Source organism: Notamacropus eugenii, chromosome 7 (assembly GCF_028372415.1).
Source record: "Notamacropus eugenii isolate mMacEug1 chromosome 7, mMacEug1.pri_v2, whole genome shotgun sequence".
Taxonomy (NCBI): Eukaryota; Metazoa; Chordata; class Mammalia; order Diprotodontia; family Macropodidae; genus Notamacropus; species Notamacropus eugenii.
Window position 1 is genome coordinate 31,798,331 of NC_092878.1, and position 22,726 is coordinate 31,821,056.

General features: G+C 37.3%; 1 long non-coding RNA gene and 1 pseudogene across 1 annotated transcript; one reads left to right on the forward strand and one right to left on the reverse strand.

Moving 5' to 3' along the window:
• Positions 1-22,726, reverse strand: part of LOC140513823 (enhancer of rudimentary homolog pseudogene) — an 87,051-nt pseudogene that overhangs the window by 2,933 nt on the left and 61,392 nt on the right.
• LOC140513861 (uncharacterized) lies at positions 24-20,838 on the forward strand. The gene is made up of 2 exons (XR_011970405.1): positions 24-13,620; positions 14,461-20,838. It is a non-coding gene; the product is annotated as an uncharacterized lncRNA (long non-coding RNA).

Sequence of the window (22,726 nt, forward strand, 5' to 3'; positions counted from 1 at the left end):
CAGACTAAGATAAATGAAAGAACTCGTATAACAAATCAGAACATGATACACAAACACATACACATACACAAACATGATCTGCTACAATATGTGAGTGACTTCCATATTTCTCTCTCTCAGTGTGGCAGGCATTTTGCCTTGAGATCCTCCATTGGGATTTTTTTTTTTTTTTTTTTTTTGGTAAGAAGTTCTTGTGTTATTACAAAAATCAAAGTCTACCAGAAAAAACTCTCACACACTGTGGTTGTTGCTGTGCATAAAGTTCTCCTAGTTCTGCTCCTTTCACTCAGCATCAGGTCATATAAGTCCTTCCAGGCCTCTCTGAAGTCTTCTTGTTCATCATTTCTTATGGCACAATAGTACTCCATTACATTCATATACCATAATTTATTCAGCCATTCCCCAATTGATGGACATCCCCTTGACTTCCAGTTTTTGGCAACTACATAGAGTGCTGCTATAAATATTTTTGTACATGTGGGACCCTTTCCCATTTTTATGATCTCTTGGGGATATAGTCCTAGTAGCGATATTGCTGGGTCAAAGGGTATGCACATTTTTGTAGCCCTTTGGGCATAGTTCCAAATTGCTCTCCAGAATGGTTGGATGTGCTCGCAGCTCCACCAACAATGAATTAGTGTTCCAACTTTCCCACATCTTCTCCAGCATTTATCATTTTCTTGTTCTGTCATGTTTGCCAATCTTATAGGTGTGATGTGGTACCTCAGAGTTGTTTTGATTTGCATCTCTCTAACCAATAGTGATTTAGAGCATTTTTTCCTATGATTATAGATAGCCTTAACCTCTTCCTCTGAAAATTGCCTGTTCATATCCTTTGACCATTCATCAATTGGGGAATGACTTGTATGATTATACATTTGGATCAGTTCTCTATATATTCTAGAAATGAGGCCTTTATCCCCGAGCTTAGCTGTAAAAATTCTTTCCCAATTTACTACATCCCTCCGGATTTTGGTTGCATTGGGTTTGGTTGTGCAAAAACTTCTCAGTTTAATGTAATCAAAATTATCCATTTTGCATTTCATAATGCATTCTATCTCTCCTTTAGTAAAGAATTCTTCCCTTCTCCATAGATCTGATAAATACACTATTCCTTGCTTCTCCAGTTTATTCATGGTATCAATCTTTATACCTAAATCATGTACCCATTTGGACTTTATTCTTGTGTACGGTGTCAGGTATGGGTCTATGCCTAATTTCCGCCACACTGTTATCCAGTTTTCCCAGCAATTTTTGTCAAACAATGAGTTCTTATCCCAGAAGCTGGGGTCCTTGGGTTTATCAAACAGAAGGTTGCTATATTCCTTGCCTACTGCATCTTGAGTGCCAAGTCTATTCCACTTGTCTACCTCTCTGTTTGTTAGCCAATACCAAGTGGTTTTGATAATTGCTGCTTTATAGTACAGTTTGAGGTCTGGTAGCGCTAGGCCACCTTCCCAAGCATTTCTTTTCATTAGTCCCTTTGATATTCTGGACCTTTTGTTTTTCCAAATGAATTTTGATATTATTTTGTCCAGCTCTAGAAAGTAATTGTCTGATAGTTTAATTGGTATGGCACTAAACAAGTATATTAATTTGGGTAGAATTATACTGTTGACTCTTTTTAAAAAATTTGGCTCCTTAAATTAATGACTATTTTTTCCTGTGTTGTAATTATTACTTTGCATAGTCTCTAACTTGATAGACTTAGACATTTTTCTTCCTTTTATTCTCTTTTGAAATTTAAATCATTTTTATCAGACTTGTAAGACTCTAGGAAAATATAATTTTGTCAGTCATCAACATCTGCACTTCATCCCTGGCCATATGTCCGTCATTCATGTTTTAATTTGTGGTCCAGAAATCTAAATTCTGTTCACAGGTGTCATCTTATTAATCATTTTCCAAACTGGCCTTTTTCATATTAGCCTCGCCTCCAAATGGCAGTAGTGATGCAATCATTCCCCCCCTCCCAGAGACCTCTCCTGGACTTTGTAATCCCCAGCAATGCCGTCTACGTTTATTCCAGCAACACAGTTCGATCCCACACATGAATTACCAGAAGTGTTTGGAAATGTCAGATTTAACAAATCTTGGGAGGCTCTCTGTCATAGTTTAGATACATTCTCTGGGAAGTCAGCAGACCTCCCCATTGTTAATGTCAGGTTGATAAATAAATGCCTTAGAACTGCTTAGCAGTGTTGCCAACCATCACTACTGGTCTCTTCTCATGACTATCTTAATGTCACCAATGGGTCCACATTTCAATTAATTTCAGTTCAAGAAACATAGTCTGATCTATACTCTAGCAAGATTATTTTATCAGCTGGGAGAAAAATGGTTTACGTGGGGACAAACTGAAAAGGCACACTATTACAATAGCTCAGGTGGGAGTGGATCAAGTAAGCAAACATTTTTTAAATTTGTATTGTGTTTTAAGCACTATGAGAGTTGATGTGGGCCTGAAATAAGGCAGTAGTCATACGAATAAAAAAGAGGGAATGAAATCGAGATACTATATCATGTGAAATGAACAAGATTTCACAATGGATTGGTTATTTGGGAGGAAGGAATGGGAAAAATTAATGTTGGCTGGGAGGTTACAAATTTGGATTTACCGGACAATAGTGATTCTCTCAACAAAAATCAAGAAGTTTGGAAGCAGGGTGGGTTTAGGAGGAAGGAGAATGAATTTTGTTTTGGATATGTTAAGGTTGAGATTCCAATGTGATAGTCTAATGGAAATGCCTAATAGGCAGTTGGTAAATGTGGAACTGGACTATAGGAGGGAGATTAAAGTTGAATAAAAACATTGAGGAGTCATATAGACATGATAATTAAACTCAAGGAAGCTGATGGGATTATTGAGGTAGAGGAAGACCAGGGATGTATTTTTGGGCAACATTCACAGATAAGGGCAAGAGTTGTTTAACAATACAGCAAAAAAAGACCAAGAGCAGAAGTGAAAAGAAGAGGAGAAAAACCAGGAAAAGTATCATGGAAACGAAGGGAGAAGAGAGTACTCACAAGGAGGTAGTCATGGACAGGGTCAAAAGATAAAGAGAAATTAAGGAGGAGTGAAAAGGGCTTGTTGGATTTGGTGGTATTTCAATAGTATGGTGGGGTTGGATGCCATATTGTAAAGGCTTTAAAAGTCAATGGAGGCATTAAGTATAGATGGCTTTTTCCTTAGAGTCTGGCTGTGAAAATCAAGAAAAATATAGAATCATAACCCAAGGAGTTTTTGGGGACAGAAGAGATATATAAATATTTGAAAGTGTCAGAGAACAAGCCAGTAAATAGGGAGCAACAGAAGATAAGAGGAAAAGTTACATTCTAAACCTCCTCTCCCATACTCTAGATTTTCATCTTGGAGACTCAATCTGAAATTAACACAAAGAGCCTCTCTGTCCCTGTGATCTCTCCCTCTGTTCAGATTGCTTCTCCCAAAAGTTCCACTTTAAAAGGCCTTTAAAAAGGTCCAGCAATAGTTCATTAATCTCCAGAATGAATTCCAGATCTGATCTCCAGATATTTGATATCTTTATCTCTTCCAATCTTCCCTTCAGCTTCCTTTTATGTTTATCTTCTCTTATTGGAATTATGCTCTCCTGGAGCCTATGAGATATTCAAGGAGGACTAGCACTGTGGTGTGAGGGCTTGCCAAGCACTTTTCAGGGCTGTTCATCCATCTTTGGTGTCTACCTGGTACTTAGCTCTTATCTGTGACTGCAAGAAGCTATACAACGTGCAGTGGCTACACCCCAGGATAATGCCTCTGCAGATGGGTTAAACCAGGTTGAGGGTAACCCATGGACCTCAAATCCATCGTTGAGTTAGGGAAGTGTCCGCCCCAAGCATGTGAAGGATTTCCCTAGTGGAACGGGTAGATGAGAACAATTCATTCCAATGGCTATGAAAGTGGTTGAAGCAGGCACTATGACTTGCTGAGAGGTTGGTCAGACAATGAAGAAACTAAGGTCATTCACTGCATCCAGAGCCATTACCAGTAGTTGTGATTTCAATGACTCTGAAAAAATGAGCCTGATTACTTTGTGCAACTGTGCCTCACTTAAATCCAGTTCATGTATTAGTCAAGACATTGCAGAATGAATTCATCGGTCTTTGAAAATAAAGCACAAATAACATTTCTATTACCAGCACATTCTTGATACATGATAACCCAAAGGAGAGAAAGAAGGGAGAGGGAGAATGGGGGAAATTATCTCATTGGGAAATCAACTGACCTAGAAAATAGAGTGAGGAGAGATAGTTTAAGAATTATTGGACTACATGAAAGCCATGATTAAAAAAAAAGAGCTAGACATCAAATTTCAAGAAATTATAAAGGAAAACTGCCTCAATATTTTAGAATCAGGGGTAAAATAAAATAAAAAGATCCACCAATTACCTTTTGGAAGAGATCCCACAATGAAAATTCCCAGAAATATGGCAGACAGATTCTAGAGCTCCCAGATCAAGGAGACAATATTACAAGTGGTCATTGAAGAGCCACAGTCAAGATCACACAAGATTTACCTGCTTTCAAGTTAAAGAACTGGAGAGCTTGGAATATGATATTCTGGAAGTCAAAGGATCTAGAACAGGGATGGGGAATCTGTAGCCTTGAGGCCACATGTGACCTTCTAGGTCCTCGGGTGTGGCCTTTTTTGATTGATTCCAAGTTTTACAGAACAAATCCTTTTATTAAGAGTCCTTGTTCTGTGAAGTTTAGATTCAGTCAAAGGGCCACATTTGAGGACTTAGAGGGCCACATGTGGCCTTGAGGCTGCAGGTTCCCTACCCCTGATCTAGGATTGCAACCAAGAATCCCCTTCCCAGCGAAACTAAGTATAATGATTTAGGGAGAAAATGGTCATTTAATGAAATAGATGACTTTCAAGCATTTCCAATGAAAAAACTAAAGCTGAACAGAAAATTTGATATCTAACACAAGACTTAAGGAAGCATAAAAAAGTAAACATGAAAGAGACTTAATAAGGTTAAACTGTTTACATTCCAGTATGGGAAGATGATACATGTAACTTCTAAGAACTTCATTATTATGGCAATTAGGAGACTGCAAAAACAGATGACATGGACATGAGTCAATTATACTGAGATGATCTCAGAAAAATGAAGGGATGAAAAAGAGGGATGCATTTGGGAGAAGGGGAAAGGGAGAGGTAGAATGGGGAAAATTAGCTCACATAAAAGAGGCACACTTGAAAGTTCTTACAGTGGAAGGGAAAGTGAGGAGAGTGGGCAACACTTGAACCTTATTCTCAGAATTAGTTCAAAGAGGGAAGAATATAGAAACATTCTTAACTGAATATAGAAATGTATCCTATCTGTCAGGAAAATAGGAGGGAAAGGGGCTAAGAGAAAAGGGAAGAGGATAAAAGGAAGAATAGATAAAAGGAGGTAGTGGTCAGAAGCAAAATTTACTTTTGAGAAGGGTATAAAGGGTGAAAAGAGGTAATAAGAGAGAGAGAGAGAGAGAGAGAGAGAAGAATAAACAGAAAAAAATAGGACAGATGGAAATGTGCAGCTATTAATCAGAATTCTGAAGGTGAGTAGGATAAACTCACCCATAAAAAAGAAGTGTATAGTAGAATGGATTAGAAACCAGGATCCAACAATATGCTGTTTACAAGTTACATACTTGAAACAGAAAGACACTCATAGGGTTGAAATAAGGGGCTGGACCAGATTTTGTCATTCTTTAGCCAAAGTTAAAAAAAAAAGGCAGAGGTAGCAATTACCATCTCAGAAAAAGCAAAATTAAAAAATGACCCAATTAAAAGAGATAACCAGGGAAACTATATTTTACTAAAAGGTACCATAGACAACAGATGGAAATACTAAATTTATATGCACCAAATGGGAGAACATCCAAATTCTTAAAGGAAAAGTTAAATGAGTTACAGGAGAAAATAGATAGCAAAACTATATTGGGGGGACCTCAATTGTACCCTCTCAGAACTAGGTAAATCCAACCATAAAATAAATAAGAAAGAAGTTAAAAGATGAATAGAAAAGTTAGATATGATACACCTCTGGAGAAAAATAAATAAGAATACAAAGGAGAATATTTTTTGTCAGCTGTACATGGCATCTTCACAAAAAATGAACCATGTATTTGGGCATAAAAACCTCAGAACCAAAGGCAGAAAAGAATATTAAATGCATCCATTTGCAGACCATAATGCAATCAAAATTACATCCAATAAAGGGTCTTGGAAGCAAATATTAAAAATTAGTTGGGAACTAAGCAATCTAAAACAAACTAAAGAATGAGTGGGCAAAAAAGCAAATCATAGAAACAATCAATAATTTTATTACATATAATGACAACAATGAGTCAACATACCAAAATGTGTGAGATGCCACTAAAGCAATACTTAGGAGAAAATTTATATCTCTAAATGCTTAAATCAATAAAAACAGAAAGAGAGAGAGAGAGAGAGAGAGAGAGAGAGAGAGAGAGAGAGAGAGAGAGAGAGAGAGAGAGAGAGAGAACAGATCAGCGAATTGGACATGCAGTAAAAAGAAAAACTGGAAAAAGAACAAATTTAAAATCCCCAATTAAGTACAAAAATAGAAATCCTGAAAAATCAAGGGCAAGCTTAATAAAAATTATTTTACATCATTGAAATAAAAATGCAACATGATACCTTACAAAAGTGACATTTGAGTTGAGTGCTGAAGTAAACTAAGAATTCTAAGAGGTAGAAGTGAGGAAGAGGACTTTGCAGGCATGGGGAGAGTTTGTTCAAAGACATGAGGTTGGAGTATTTAAAATCACATAGGTACAATAACAAGGCCAATTTGACTAGACTGAAGAGTATGTGCAGGAAAGTAACGTAATAATATAAGAAAATTAGGTTGGATCATGAAAGACTTGAAATATCAAAAAGAGGAGTTTGTATTTGACCTTAAAGTTGATAGGGAACTAGTAGAGAGAGCCAATTGACCATGATATGGTCAGACAGCCTTGTGTGGGATGGATTGGAGAGACTTGATATTTCTTCTCCTTCCTTTGAATTTTATTTTATTCTCTATTTAGGAAACACTAAATAAAATAAATATTTCTATATCCTTATTAGAACAGAAAACAGAAGAATCATAAACAATCCGTCAACAAGCATTTATTATACACCCATTCTATGCCAGGCACTGTGCTAGGTTTTGTATACAACACTGAAAATCTCTTTTATGTACAATTTGCTTTTCTTTTTAAGTATATAATAAATTCAACATGTCATTTTCAAAGATGTCGCACTAATCTATGACTCCCTCTGTTCCCTTTTGTGTATTTAAAAGAAATATTTCAATGCCACTCTTTTCCATTGTTATTTGCTGTAGTTCTAAAAATGGCAGCAATAGAAATATCACAAGAGAATAATACTAAAACCTCAATAATTGGTAAAGAAGAAACAAAATTATCATTTTTGCAGATGGCATGAAGGTTTCCTTTGAAAACTTTATAGAATCAGCAAACAGTAGTTTTTTAAAAATTAAACCATGAGATGCAAAATAGATACACAAAATTTATCAGCATCCCTATAAAAAATTTAAAAAATGATAGATAAAAGATAGAAAAAGAAACCATATACAAAATAACTACAAAATGTATGTAGTATCTGGTGGTCAGTCTACCTCACTCAAGACTTATATGAATAAGTTGCAAAATACTCTTCTTAGAAATAAAATCTTAAGTAACTAAAAGGCTATGTATTGCTTATAATTGGACCATGACAATATAATTTAAAGAGATATTATCTACAGCAATTTACAGACATAATGCTATATCAATCAAATTACCAAGGGGTCACTCTACAGAATGAGACAAAATCAGGTTAAAATTTGGAAGAACAAAATGTCTGGGACCTAAAGGGAAATAAAGGGGGGGAAGGTGGGGGAATAGCACTTCATGACCTCAAACCATTGTATAAAACTATAATTACCAAAACCACTTGGAGCTGGTTAAAAAATGTAATTTTTTTATTAGGGGCAGGTAGGTGGTACAGAGAGCATCTAGGTGACTCAGTGGATAGAATTCTAGGACCGGAGTCAGGAAAGCTCATCTTCATGAGTTCAAATCTGACCTGACACTTACTGGCTGTGTAACCCTGGGCAAATCCCTTAATCCTCTTTGCCTCAGTTTCCTCATCTGTAAAATGAGCTGGAGAAGGAAATGACAAACCACTCCAGTATCTTTCCCAAGAAAACCCCAGATAGGGTTGCAAAGACTCTGAAATGGCTGAACAACAAAATGGAAAAGTAGATCAATGGAACAGACTAGATAAGCAAGAAATCAAAAATACTCAGTCAACAAGCATTTATTAAACACTATTTTGTGCCAGGCACTGTGCTAGGCTTGGGGAACACAATGAATCAGCCCATGTCCTCTGGGAAGTTACTTTCTTTTGGGGTGTATACATTAAAGTATATAAAAATAAATACAAGGCAATTTTGGGATGACTCATCATCATACATCTTTTTACAAAGGCTTTTTGCGTCTTTATGTTTATCCTACTTTCATTTTATGTTCCAGGATGCTCAAATCCCATTTGAAAGCTGTGCTTCATCATGCATATATTTTAGCAGTTTTTATTAAACCAGAGTTCTTTTCCTTTTAGCTATCAAAATGCAGCAATATCTTATATCATTTAACAATTGATTGAACTCATTTTGTTCTTTATGTAAAAGAACTTTTTCTGTTCTTTTAAATGCTAACCTCCTGAAAAGTCTTTGAAGAGATAACGTACTAAATCAGCAGTGATGATACAAATGCAAATAGTAAATCAATCCCTATCCTCATGGATCTCCCTCATGGAAAGGGGAGGCAAGAGGTCCCTATGTAGTCATCTACAGAATAAATAGAAAGAGGATAAATAGAAATCAACGAAAAGTACATGAGGCAGTAAGTTTGCTGCCACCAGAAGTGTTCAGCATAGACTGGATATTCAGCTACTTGTCAGAAGTTTTGTACAAAGGATTCCACATGGGGTGAAAACTCAAACAACCTCCAAGAACCTTTGCATGCCTAAAGAAATGAGAGAAATAGTTTAAGGAAAACTGATTCTGAATTCCATAGGCTGTGCAGAATTTCTATGAGCTTTGAGTACTAAAACCTTTTTGCTAGACAGGGTTAACTCACTCTTTGGGTGTATTCATATGTGTTCAATGTTCCAGAAAATGTCAGGTCTCTTTTAGAACAAGCTAACAGAACCACATTCCTTTCCCCTCACAGGGAACTACCCAATAGCTAGCAGGAGAGTATTCTCTGAATTTGGAGTCTTGGGATAATCACCCTGAAGCCAACTCTACACATGTCCCCCTGTTTGTTCAAGGGATGAATCGGCATGCTAGGGCAGCATCCCAATTTCTCACCACGAGGACCACGACTGCATAAGGCAGCACCATCATCATGGTTATATCAGTGGCTTTTGAGTGACTCTGTACTCCTGACCACCGGAATATCTGGTAGCCATGTGTTTTGCACACGGGAAGGAAGCATTACACATCTTCAACTGTTTTCAAGGCTATGGCAGCAGCAGCTCAGTAATTAGAGCAGAGAGATCTTGGAAAACCTTGTCTGGCCAGCGAATGATGAGTTTGCTTTTGGTTTAGAACATTAGCATGCAGAGGTGGGTCACAAGGGAAGGGTGGTGAGATGGTTTGGAAAGATAAAGGGGAGTGATTCAATGTGGTGGGGAAGTCTCTGAAGAAATCAAAGCACCCAAACATCATTATTTCTCTAGGCTCACAGACATTCTCTCTCTCACCAATTGTTTTTCTCTGCTAATGAAACTGTTGGACCTTGAGATCCACATGGATAAACACACTGGTTGACTTTAAAGTTTCTTCAAATCCTAGGCCTAATTGGCAAATGACAGTGGGTGGAGGAAGCTTGTCAAGAAAGCCCACAAAACACTCTCTGGCAAGAGTCTCAATCCCTAGAAGACCGTTCTCTCGTGTTGTATTCTCTATGGACTAATGACATCGGAGAGTCACCAATTATAAGGGAAATACCAGGATACCAGAGTTGTTCCATGGCAAAGTGGTCAATACATACCTTTCTCTACCCCTACACAAACCATGAGGCAAAATCAAGTCATTTCCTACAGAGAATCTTCAATCTGAAAAGAAGAGATTTGCTCTCATGTGCTGCTCCATAGACACAAAAGATAGCTTGGACCTTGGTAACTTGGGTTATAATGGGAATGGGCTAGGAAAATGCTTTGGAACCAGCGAAGTCCCATGCAAACCTCATAAAGTTTGGCTTTTTCTTTTTTTTAACCAATGAACCCTAGGTCAGGATGGGTTTGGGGGTAACTTCCTCCTCACAACCTCGACTTCCTGTCTCTAAGGGAAAGAAAAGACTCATCTCAGTCTCTCTTACAAAACATTTTGGTGACTTCAATGTAGATGAATCAGAAACATATGGATCAAATTTCCTCCTAAAATACACATGGGCTTAGCAATTAAAAGAAAATGTGTTGGATGCAGCAGATTTGCTCTTCCAGCCAAACCCAAATGTTTGAGAACTCCACAGCCCCCAGACAGAGTGATGGCCACCAAAAAGGATCACAAGGAATTAATGGAGAAAAACTAGGCTGATAAATGTAGAGGCACAAGGCATACAATAACTAGGAGGAAGCACTACTGGGCCTGGTGTCAGGAAGACCTGAATTCAAATCTGTTCTCAGACGTGTATTACAAGTATGACCCTGGGCAAATCACTTAACCTCTGTCTGCCTCTAGTTTTCTCATTTGTAAAATAGAGATTATTGTAGCACCTACTTGGGTTGTTACAAGGCTCAAATGGGATAATATTTATAAAATGTTTAGCCTAGTGCCTGGCACGTAATAAGTGCTTAATAAAAAACCCAGAAAAACAAAACTTATTTGCTTCCTTCTCCCCCCACCCCGCTTCCTTTCTCTATCCCTCCTACTCTTCATCCCTCCCTCCCTTGTTTTCCTTCCTTTCTTCCATCCAGTCAACATTTTGTTTTTCAACAGTCAGCAATTTCCATGCACACAGAAATAGGGAATGAAGCATTTTAGTGTCTATGGATCCCATTAACAGGGAAAATTCTCCTGCAGAAATTATGCACTAGAAAATTTGCCTTGAAATATGGGCTGATAAATGTGTTAACTTACAAGGAAAAAATCTAAACTATATTAGAAAAGGGTTGTTACAAGATGTACTGGATAGACATACACCAAACACATTCTGGCTGGCAGGCTGTACCTTCTGTTATTTGATAAAACTAATAATGTGGTAGGACGTGTTGATATAACTGATCCATTTAGCAAAAACCACAAACATTTACCAGAAAAAATAAATAAATAAGGTTTGCAGCTCTGGCAGAGGAGCTAAAACAAATCTAGAAACTGAGGAGCATCAAAAAAAAAGACAGATATTGACTTGGCAAGTGGGATGATTTCACTGCACATTTGTTTGACTCAGGGAACAAAACGTTTGGTCAAATCAAGGGAACTCATCATTCAGTCACTTTCTACATTTATTTACTAAATAGCTATAGGTATCTCCCTAACTGATTTCTGCCCCAGTTGTAAAATGAGGTGAATGCTACCATTTGTCACTAGATATCTATGAAGTACTTTGCACTCCTCTGAGGAAGGAGCAGAGCCATAACTAGGAATTCTGCACATTGAGCAAAGTGGGCAGATCAGGTGATAGGGAGAGCTCACCTGGGGTGTATAGCCATGGAAAATGAGAAGAAAAAGCACAGCCTTTGACAGTGCTGATAGAATCCCCTAGATCAGGGGATTCATGTTAAGAACATGAAGTCCATGGATTTCAGGAAGTTTATTAACTTGGGTGGGAAAAAAAATTACATCTTTGTTTTTCACTAACCTCTAACTGAAATTTCTCGTTTCCTTTAATTATAAAAGTAGGCAACAAATATTTTTTCTGTCCATAGATTTCACCAGACTGCCAAAGGGATCCATGACACAAAAGTGTTAAGAACTTCTGCTCTAGATTTTAGGACCCTGAGACAAACCCCAGCTGCCCCATTTAGTTATGGCTCAGAGAAAAGAAAATACAAAGACAAGCCATCATTACTGGGCTTTTTCCTCAAGTTTAGGAGAGTAACTTTTTGCACTTTGGGTTTTGTTTCCAAGTCTTTAAGAATGTCTCTGGCTTTTCGATGGGACATTAATATTTTAGAATCCTCTTTAAATGTGTTGAGATAACACTGGGGAGTTTTTTACTTAGATGAGACCAGTTTGGATTCTCTGACATCAATAGCCATATAATCATACTTAGATAACACAGACCACCCAGGAAACTAAAATGACTTCACAAATAGTCAATCACATAATCTCAGCAGATCTTTGAAGAGGTTTTTACATAGCAGAGGGAGTCATTCTCAATAAAATAGCCAAGGAACTGAGTGAGTGATGTATCTAAATTTACGGGAGACCTGTGAGAGAGCCACAAATAAACTAGAAAAATGCTTCTGACATTTTGCAAATCATAAACATTACCTGACACAATCTTCTCCCAATTTATTCTTTCATTGTTTTGAGCATTATATGCACCAAAGATGCTTCCAGAAGATTCCCAACTCAAACCGTATTGCAACTTTTTTATGGTGTGGTGGTAGGGAGGTGGAGAGTGGGAAGGTGAGAATTGCAGACAACAGGAAGGAGGTATGGAAATTCTGGTGCCAAGTTTTTTCTATTTTTACAAACAGATAATGTTCAATTGACAACACTGTTAGAAACTAATACCTTATTGGTTACTGTGCTGGGCTCCACTTGGCACAGAATCATAGATTTGTTACTCTCCGACCTGAAATATGATTGGTGCTTTCCTTTACAGTTTGATCTTTTTCACTTGAATGATAAGGCAAGTATTTTTTGGTAGGGGGTGAAGGAGATGCATTTTGTGACAGTTTTAAGGTATAATTGATATTTTCCCCTTAGGAAGCCTGATTACTTTCATCCTCATTCAAGGTAGATGCCTATAGCACACTGTCCCCAGTTAAACTAAAGCAACTTACAAAGTCAAGCCAGTAAGCATTTATTAAATGCTGATCATCTGCCAAACTTGGTGCTAAGTGTTGAGAATACACATAGAAGCAAATAGAAAGATAGTTCTTGCCCTCAAGGAGCTTCTATTCTAATGGGGGAAAAGATAATACATAAAAGAAGGCTGAAAGATGATAGGAAGGGAAAGATATCCATGAAATGTGTGGGGGTGGTGCATAGTAGAGTAAGAAGTTTGGAGAGTCAAAAGCGGAGAGCTGACTGAGGAATGAAAGAGTAAATATGGTTGGCTTGGGAAATATCTTGAAGATGGAGGTTCCAGGAGGAAATGATCCATCAAAGAAAGTGGCCACAGCGGTGAAGGAATCTTCCAGGGTGAGAAGAATGCTAGGGAAGGGTACAGAAACAAGTTCAAAAAGTCAGGAGTAGAGCCCAGAGAGGAATAAAGGTACAAAGTCTTCCCACTAAATGAACTTACATTTTTTCCATCATTATTTTTAATAACAGATTTTCAACTCAAGGACAATTGCTTTATCTCCTTTGTGATGCTTGGAAGAAGAGAAAGAGATGAAAAGATTCACCTGAAAGGTGAAACTTCAAATCTTTTATGATGTTGATACAGACTAGGGAAAGGAGAAACTAAATCCTGGCATGTTGTGCTTGGGGAGAAAAAACATTGCAGAAAGAGTCTAATGACAATTCAAGATTTTATCTGAAAGGAAAAGATCAAGGAGAAGCTGGTCTGCTATATGCTCAGTTTAAAACTAGTCAAAATATGTGATTTTGACAGGATGAAACAAAAAAAGATATTTGACAATTTAAAGATAAAAGAATTGTCTATCTGATCATGTCTTTCTGATTTCCCATAAATGGAAATTATATAATTTTTGAAGGAAATATATTAGGAAGAAATATATATTAAATTCCCAGAGCTTACCATAGTGATGGACTCTGAAAGGAATCAGAGCATATGGCATGGTGATTTCTCTCAGCCATGACCATGCTTCTGGGTGACTGGAAGGATGGTGGTGCTATCAACATTAATAATGTTTCCAAAATCATATGAAAGCACCATTTTCAGTGGAAAACAAACCTCTCATCTTAAAAGTCCCAAAACACTACAGTAACAATGTCCCACCAATTTCAGTTTATGATGGAAATATATGTTTGTGTCTGTGTGTATTTACACATGTATATGTGTTTGGGAAGGTCTGTATATAAACATCGATGTACAGGGCAAAGTTAGTAGGGGTGGAATGTGGAGGTGTAACATGAGAAGTAAGGACAGGCAAAAAGGGTGGGAGAGAGGAAAAGGGTGGGATAAAAACTCAGGTTCAGCATCTCTATGCATATTTTTAACAGTAGGCTAACCATGTTCTGCCAATAAATACTTTTTGAAAATTATTATGTTGGAAAATTTTTTTCCAGGTCTGAACAATATGTACTAGCTCTACCTGCATTTGCCACAACCAGTCCCATCTTCTTAACCAATCCAGCTTCTCTCAGATGGCTACCAGATACTCCTGTGGTTGGGAACCACTCACACAGAAGCCACAACAACCAAAATAACACTGCTTTGACACAGTGTTCCTTCATGATGGATTAAGTTGATCCACTAATTTTCATTCTTAAACAAATGTCTGTTTGTGTGTGTACATGTGCATATATGCATGCAAAAGTCATAGTACCCTTCTCCTGTTCCTAGAGAGTGACTTTGTCTTCTCCAAAAAGTGTTTTCAAAAGGCATTAGGGCTTCAAACCCTACACATTCCCTTGTTATCCCTTCTTCTCTTGGCCATCTCAACCTTTCTTTATGAAGGTAACGTTCAGGTATGTGAAATTCCTTCAGAAACTTAATGTGTTGAACAAATATAAGGAATTATTTTTAGTATTAGGCTAAGAGAATTCAAGCAACGCCCTTCAACAATTACATGGAGGTTTCTCGAAAAGTCAGACAAAGAGGGAATATAGAACTAGATGTATCTTATAACTTCCTCATTGAACCTATTACCATATTTACATTAGAAAACTTTGATGTTTCTTTTGGAGATCATCACCTCCACCTAATGAAGGTGTCTGTGGCCAAGACATCCAAGAGATACCCTCTCTTTGAGAGCTGGTTATCACACTCCTTCCCAGTCAGTGCAAGTGTGCATCCATACACATATAATTCCTTTTAGACTTTAGGAATATTGGTCCATGTTTAATTTCATGGAAAGAACTTAATTATATAGTCAGGAGTTCCCAAAAAAAACTATTTCCACAGAAGATCATTATTTCATGGTAGAAGGAAAGGACAAACAAACTGTACCCATAAAATAGGAATAAGGAGACCTGGGATCTGTCTTTAATGCTGTCACCCAGCAATTGTACATTTTTGGACAACACACTTCAACCATCTAAGTTTTAGTTTCCTCCCCTTTAAAATAAGGGATTTGGATCAGATGATCTTACATTTCCTCCTAGTTGTAAACTTCTATGATCATTTGACCATCACCTTAAACATTTGAATATAGTTGTATGATTTCGCAGGAAATATTTTCTTATGAAATTCTTTGATAGGGCCATAGGATCATAGGTTCAGTGCTGAAAGGGATATTAGAGACCATCAAGTCCAATGAGACATAGGGAGTTTGAATGACTCGCTCAGGGTTGTGTAGCTAGTAAGTATCTGAGGCAATTTTGAATCCAGGTTTTTGAGTTCAGTGTTTTATTACAATGCTACTTCAGAAGCGAAATGGAATGTTTGAAATGACACTTTAAAATCATCATTTCTTGAGCTGGACCTGGTAGGAATCTTTGAGATCATCTAGGCTAAGAGGAATGATTTACTCAAGGTCCTAGAGTTATCCAAACAGCAGAGTCAGGATTTGTATTCTTTCAGTCTAGTATTTTTCAATTACCCAATGATAAAGCCCCTTTTCATTTTTCAGTCATTTTCATTCATTTCAGATTCTTTGTGATCCCATTTGGGATTTTCTTGGGAAAGATAGTAGAGTGGTTTGCCATTTCCTTTTCCAGCTCATTTGACAGATGAGGAAACTGAGGAAAACAGGGTGAAGTGACTTGCCCAGGGTCACATTGCTAGTAAGTATCTGAGGCTGGATTTGAACTCATGAAGATGAGTCTTCCTCATTCCAGGGTTGGCAGAACATGACCTAGCTGCCTCTAACAGAGCCCCTTTCGAAGCCTAATTTCATAACATGGCCAAAGCTTTGTGTCCCAACTTATATCTTGGTCACAAACAAGTAGCTTCCTTTTAAGGAGCAGAAACCAGGTTGTGACAGATGTAGGGAAATAAAGCTTGCAATGAGATATTTTGAAAAATAGTGACAGTCAAACAAGTTGTGGTATATGATTTTGATAAAATACTACTGTGCTATAAGGAATGATGAGATCAATGATCTTAGAAATACATGGATAGACTTGCATGAAATAATGAAGAATCAAATAAGTAAAAGGAAGAAAACATATACAGTAACAGCAATAGTGTTTTAACAACCACTTTGAGTGGCTAAGTCATTTTGACTATTATAAATACCCAAATTAACAGCAAAGGATGTATGAAGGAAGATGCTATCTGCATCCAGAGAAAGAAATGATTAATAGAAGTATGTATAGAATTATTTTATGCATGTGCACACACACACACATATTTGTGTTTAGTGGTAGTCATCTCTAGGGTGGGGGAAAGAAAAAAAAGAAACATTATAACTTTATTATATATTTTAAAAGAATAGCAAGTTGTACATAATTGATTTGCAATTTCATGTACAATCATCTTTTAAAAACCATACTATGTGATGGAAATGCTTTATTTCATCAATTAAAAAATTAAAAAAAAAAGAAAATTAGTGACAATGATTGGAGCCCCCATTAACAACCATAACTTTTATTTACATCCTAGTGTGATGATTAAAAAGGTTTGAGACATAGTTTCTGAATTTAATCATTTTATTAACGAAGCCAGTAGATTATTAATAAAAGGATGTTCATTTAGTCACCTCTCTTAGACCAAAGACCCCTACTAGCAGTGGAGTCACAATTTATATGCCCTTTGAAAAGTAGATGTTTCCAAGGGATGGCAATCAGCTGTGATTTGTTAACACAATGGGAGGTGGGCTATCTTGCAGTACATGACTTAGGTCATTCAAATGTTGGTCAGAGAGACATCAATTTCCATATTACATCTCTTTATGATGGGGAGAATCAGCATTTTTCCCAGGCCTGTCTGAGCCAACACAATAAACAGGAATACACCCATTAGCCCAAACTTAGAATTTCTTTTACTGTTTGATTAGATCTCAGCTTGGATAAATCTCTATGAGAGACTTCCCACATCGGTTGATTTCTAGATAAGGAAGTAGGAAAGAGGGACACCTTGTATCTAATGAAATAGTTACTAAATATGAGAGGAATATTCATTTCTCACATTGGTATATTATCCAGTTGAGGCTACGGGTGGCTTGATAAAATAGAAAGAACAGAAATTTAAAATGGCAATCATTTGGCAAAGACTTTACATATATCTTTCACTGTCCAAATAAGTGTCCTTTCTTTATAATCCTGCCCTTGCTTTGATGTATTTCAAATACTAAACAACTTCTATGCTCGAAAGCACTTTATTAGGCACTGGGAATACATCAATGATAAACTAAACAATCCATATTCCCAAAAATCTTATAGTCTACTAAGGATATACATAATAAACATGAAGACAAATAAGCATTAGAGTGGTAGAGTGTGATAGAGGCACAGACAAAGGGCTCATTTCAGCTCAAGGTATGAAAGTAGACTTCATGGAGAAGGCAGAAAGTGAGCTGGTCCTTGGAAGGAAGAGAAACATTTCTTTAGGAAGAGGAAGGAATGTTTTGTAGGCCTAGGGGATGGCCAGTGTGAATGCATGGGGTAGGAAACAGCTGAATAAAATCAGGGAACTTAAGTATGAAGGGAAATGATATGAAATAAGATTGGAAAGGCAGGTTGGAGCCAGACTGTAAAGTTCCTTATATGCTAAATTGAAGAGCTTGTTATTTTATCCTACAGGTATGTTAGCAGTTGACCTGCTTAGCCATCTTGGCCATATCATAATTACAAGTGACATTCCTTCTAGCTGTTTGGAATGGGAAGAAGGGTGGAGAGAAGAATTCTCCTTATTCGCACCTTAGCTCTGCCCAGAACCATAGCGAGTCCCAAAAAGTCACGTTGGATTAAGCAGGCAGCTTTCTGTTATTGACAGAATAATATTCAAAACAGATTTGTCCCTTGGAAAAAGGATTGGATGGAGAGGATGATCATGATTCCAGGGAACAGATAATGACAGTTCTAGGCATAGTTCTAGGGAACTACAAGGGAAGAATGTCGTCTATATTGTAAAATGTGGTCACTCAGTTGTCTTTGCTTAACTGTTTCTCTTGTTTTTATTACAAAGGAAGGTTCAATTCTAGTGTGTGTGTGTGTGTGTGTGTGTGTGTGTGTGTGTGCGTGTGTGCGTTTGCGTGTGCATGTGCATGTGCGTGCATGCGTGTGTGTAGGGGGCATACACAGAAATGACAATGTGGCCTTGGGCAAGTTCTTTAGGCTCTCCGGGCTTCATTTTCCTCATCTCTAAATTGAGGGGATTGCAGTAGATGGCTTCTGAAGTTCCTTCCAAGTTCTAAATCTATGATCATAAGATATTTTTAAAAGTATTCATAAAACTTAATTGAAAACAAAATTAATTTATTTTTACTCCCTCTCTCCGTTCTTTTTTCTTCTTCAGAGTGCTCCATTTTCATTTCTCTTAGGCTCAATCTCAGGTTTTAGCTCTTGCTCTAGTTCTCACAGCAAATAATTGATGGATGGAGAAAATGTTATTAACAGGTAATAGGGAGCCACTTCAATTTCTTGAGCAGGAGAGTGCTATGTTCAGATATTATACATAAGGAAAATTATTTTGGCAGCTTTGTTTGGCTGGGTTGGAGGGGAGAGATTGGAGGCAGGGAAACCAGTTAAAAGATTATATATTACAATAGTCTAAGAAAGGAGGTGGGTGAGGGGTGGTAATTGTATGAGTGGAGAAAAACATCTAAATTGCATAGGTGAGTCCTAGAGTTGACAGCTGTTTGGTAGCCTATTTTTCTAACCTTATTGGCCATTACTCCCCACCTCCCTCCACTCTTTATTCATGCCCAACTGGTCTTCTTTCTGTTCTTCACACATGATATTTCATCTCCCCTTTGCTGTCATTGTTCTGGTGGTCTCCCATGCTTGAGATGCACTCCCTTCTGGCCTCCATCTCACAGAGTGCCTTCCTTTAAAATACAGACCAGGTATTATCTTCTGAATAAATCGTTTCTCTACTCGCCCCCCCTCCCCGCAACCAGTGTTTTCTCTTCCAAGCTACTTTATATTTAACAATTTTGTATATATTTGTATTCATTTATATTTGTATCTATTTGTGTTGAACTTAATGTTTATATTTTAGGGCATGCTTATTATCTCCTCCATTAAAATATAAGCCTATTGTGAGAAGGGATTGTTTTATTCTTTGTACCTGTAGCTCCAGCTTTTAGCACGGTGTTTGGCATATAATGAACACTTAATAAATGATTGATTGAGTAAGGGGAGGAAGAAGAGTCAAAGATGATTCTAAGCTTTCAAGTCAGGGGGATGAGGAAGCCATCAGTGGAAATGGGGAAGTCAGGGAAAGGGGGACTTTTAGAGGGGAGATGATGAGTTGACCTTTTGTGACATGTCATAAACTTGCTACGTATAGATATAGATATCTTATACTCAAGGTCCTCCAATACCATGTGGACAACATCTTTCTAAAACCGACTAGGAAAGTTCAGGAAGTAGTCTATTTAGATAAGAGATCTGAGATAAATCTGATTAACACTCTCTTATCATTGATCTCTATGCTAACATAGGGGCAGCTAGTGGAACAGGGGATAGAGTACCAGATCTAAAGTCAGGGAGACTTGAGTTCAAATTTGCCCTCAGACACCTATTAGCTATGTGACTCTGGGTAAGTTATTTCATCTCGGTTTGCCTCAGTTTCCCAATTTGTAAAATAAGGATGCTAATAACACCTACCTCCCAGGGTTTTAGGGAAGATCAGATGAGATAATAATAGTAAAGGGTTTGGTATATGCTAGATGGTATGTAAATGTTGGCTATTAATAAATATTATTATAGAATTATAAATAGTGTTATCATATTATTATTTACAGCACATCCCAAAATATGTGTGTACATATATATGCATATATATATATATATATACATATATACACATGCATACATACGCACCTACGTGAGGACCCAGGCTCTTCATGTACTCACTTCAGGACTGTACAACTTCCACTTGTCTTATCGACTTTTCTTAACTTCTTCCCTTTATTTGTTTTTCTGGTAGAAATACTCTGAATCTCCCTCATCGTTCACTTTCCCCAAGCTCCTGCAAACAGACTGACTCTCCTAGAATCAGTCTTTGATTCCATATAAGCCCATATTATAGTTCATCTTTTCCTTTTCATATAGGTTAATGAACCCCTTTCTTGGTCAATAAAGTCCTTCACACCAATGTTAGTTCTCCATCTGTGTTTCTTCCTCTGTCACTCACAAGCCAGTCTCCAAACATGCCATCTCCAGTCTACTTCCTGATGCCTTTAAACAACCCCTATGAGTAACTGGTAAGATCTTCATGATTTTGATTGGTTGTGTTGAAATAGTGTTGACATGACCTTAATTCCATATTTATTAGCATATACTCAGTAAATGCTTGAGGCAAATCTGGGATTAAAGTCTTTGTGTTTCTTTCCAGTCTGCCTCTCAGTACTTTTCCTTGAAAAATCTTGTGAAAATACATCTAGATGATACCCTAAAATTTTAGGATTCCATGAGTAGATAAAATTTTCTTTGGTTTTTTAACACAACTGACACAATAAAAAGCTTTCTGTAGTTAAAATGTGAATCTAACAAAATTCAAGACAAGGACCTATAAAATACTCAAAGATGGAAATAACAGTTAATATTTATACGATGCTTTAAACTTCAAAAAAGTGTCTTATTATGTCTGTTTTACATGTGAGGGAACTGAGTCTAAGAAGGGTCAATTGACTTAAGGTTTAGTAAACTGTGACTGAGGCAGGATTTGCACTCAGGTCTTCCTGATCCCAAAATCTGGTTCTTAAGCTATTGTACCTTCTAGTCACATCTGAGAGCTATAAAGAAGAAAAACTTAGGAAAAGAACACATAACATTTTAGTAAAAATGTATTAGAAACATTACACACACACACACACACACACACACACACACACACACACACACATATATATATATATAAAACAATGTATCATGAGTTCATGATTTCCTGTGTGGAAATTACCTTCATCCATGCAAATTGTAATATTTGTTCTCTATAACAGGGCTTCTTAAGCTTTCTCTACTGGACCCCTTTTCGCATTTAGGCAGTACTCCTTGGCATTGAGTGGTCTGAGGCTACGGTAAAGTTACCCAATGCAAGACAGGCAAGCACCGACAGAAGCACCTCAGATTCATGTCTGATTTTTAATTAATTTTTGGTCTTTGTGCATTCAGAAAACTTTTAATGTTGTCAATTTTTTCATGACCCCATATTTAAATTTAAGAAGTTTAAGAGGTGTTGCACATCAAAGTACCTGTCCATAACTTATACATATGAATAAGATGTATATATCTCTTTCTTTACATAGTGGTTTGGTGAAAATAGCAGAATGTCTCTATTTAAAACTACTTGAATATTATTCAAAAATTAAGCTTTGATTAAAATGTCTTGTCACTCCAAAGTCTTCCCCCACCTCCCAGAATTTAGTCTGTATCAGGGGGAACTTAGAGCCTAATTCTGTGATGGTTATATTTGCTAAAATACTCTTTAATACTAATTAACCCACAAACACCTATCTGGTGAGTGGTTAGGGTTGAAAATGATGGGCAATGCAGACAGCTGTGCAAAGAAGACAGTGCAGCTGTCTGCAACCATTCATTGACACTCCTGTCTCCGAGTTTAACAGATGTTCTCTTGACAGTAGTGATTGGTGTTGGAACCTGGCAGTCTCTGAGGTAATACGGTAGGGGTGCTGTGCCTGGATTTGTGGGAGAATGGGAAGAGTAAATATTAGGGGTGATGGAAGATTATATGTTTTACTCATGTTTCAAGCACTGGATTTGTGGTAGCTCTGGGTTCCAATGCCTTTCAACAGAGCAATATCAGTATTTTAGACACTAACGACAAGACCCTGGAAAAATCTGGTGGGCAGTTTTGGTAGAGGAGTCTTCAGGGAGTAGGCAAAAGATCTAGTCTATATGCACATAATTAATGAGAATAATAATAGCGAGCAGTTATATAGCATCACCTAATATGTGCCAGGTATCGTGCCAAGAGCTTTACAAATATTATCTAGTTTGATCCTCACAACAACTTGGGAGTTAGGTGTTATTATCTCCTTTTACAGATGAGGAAACCAACTCAAAGAAGGGTTAAGTGACTTACCCAGGATCATACAGCTAATAGCTGTCTCAGGTCATATTTGAGCTCAGGTCTTCCTGACTAGGCTTAGTGCTCTCTTCACAACACCAGCTAGCTGTGGCAAGTGAGAAGTGCTTCTGGGTGCTTGTTTACATTTGTTAGCCAACAGGATATCTGAGAGAAAGGTAAGTTTGGAGAAAA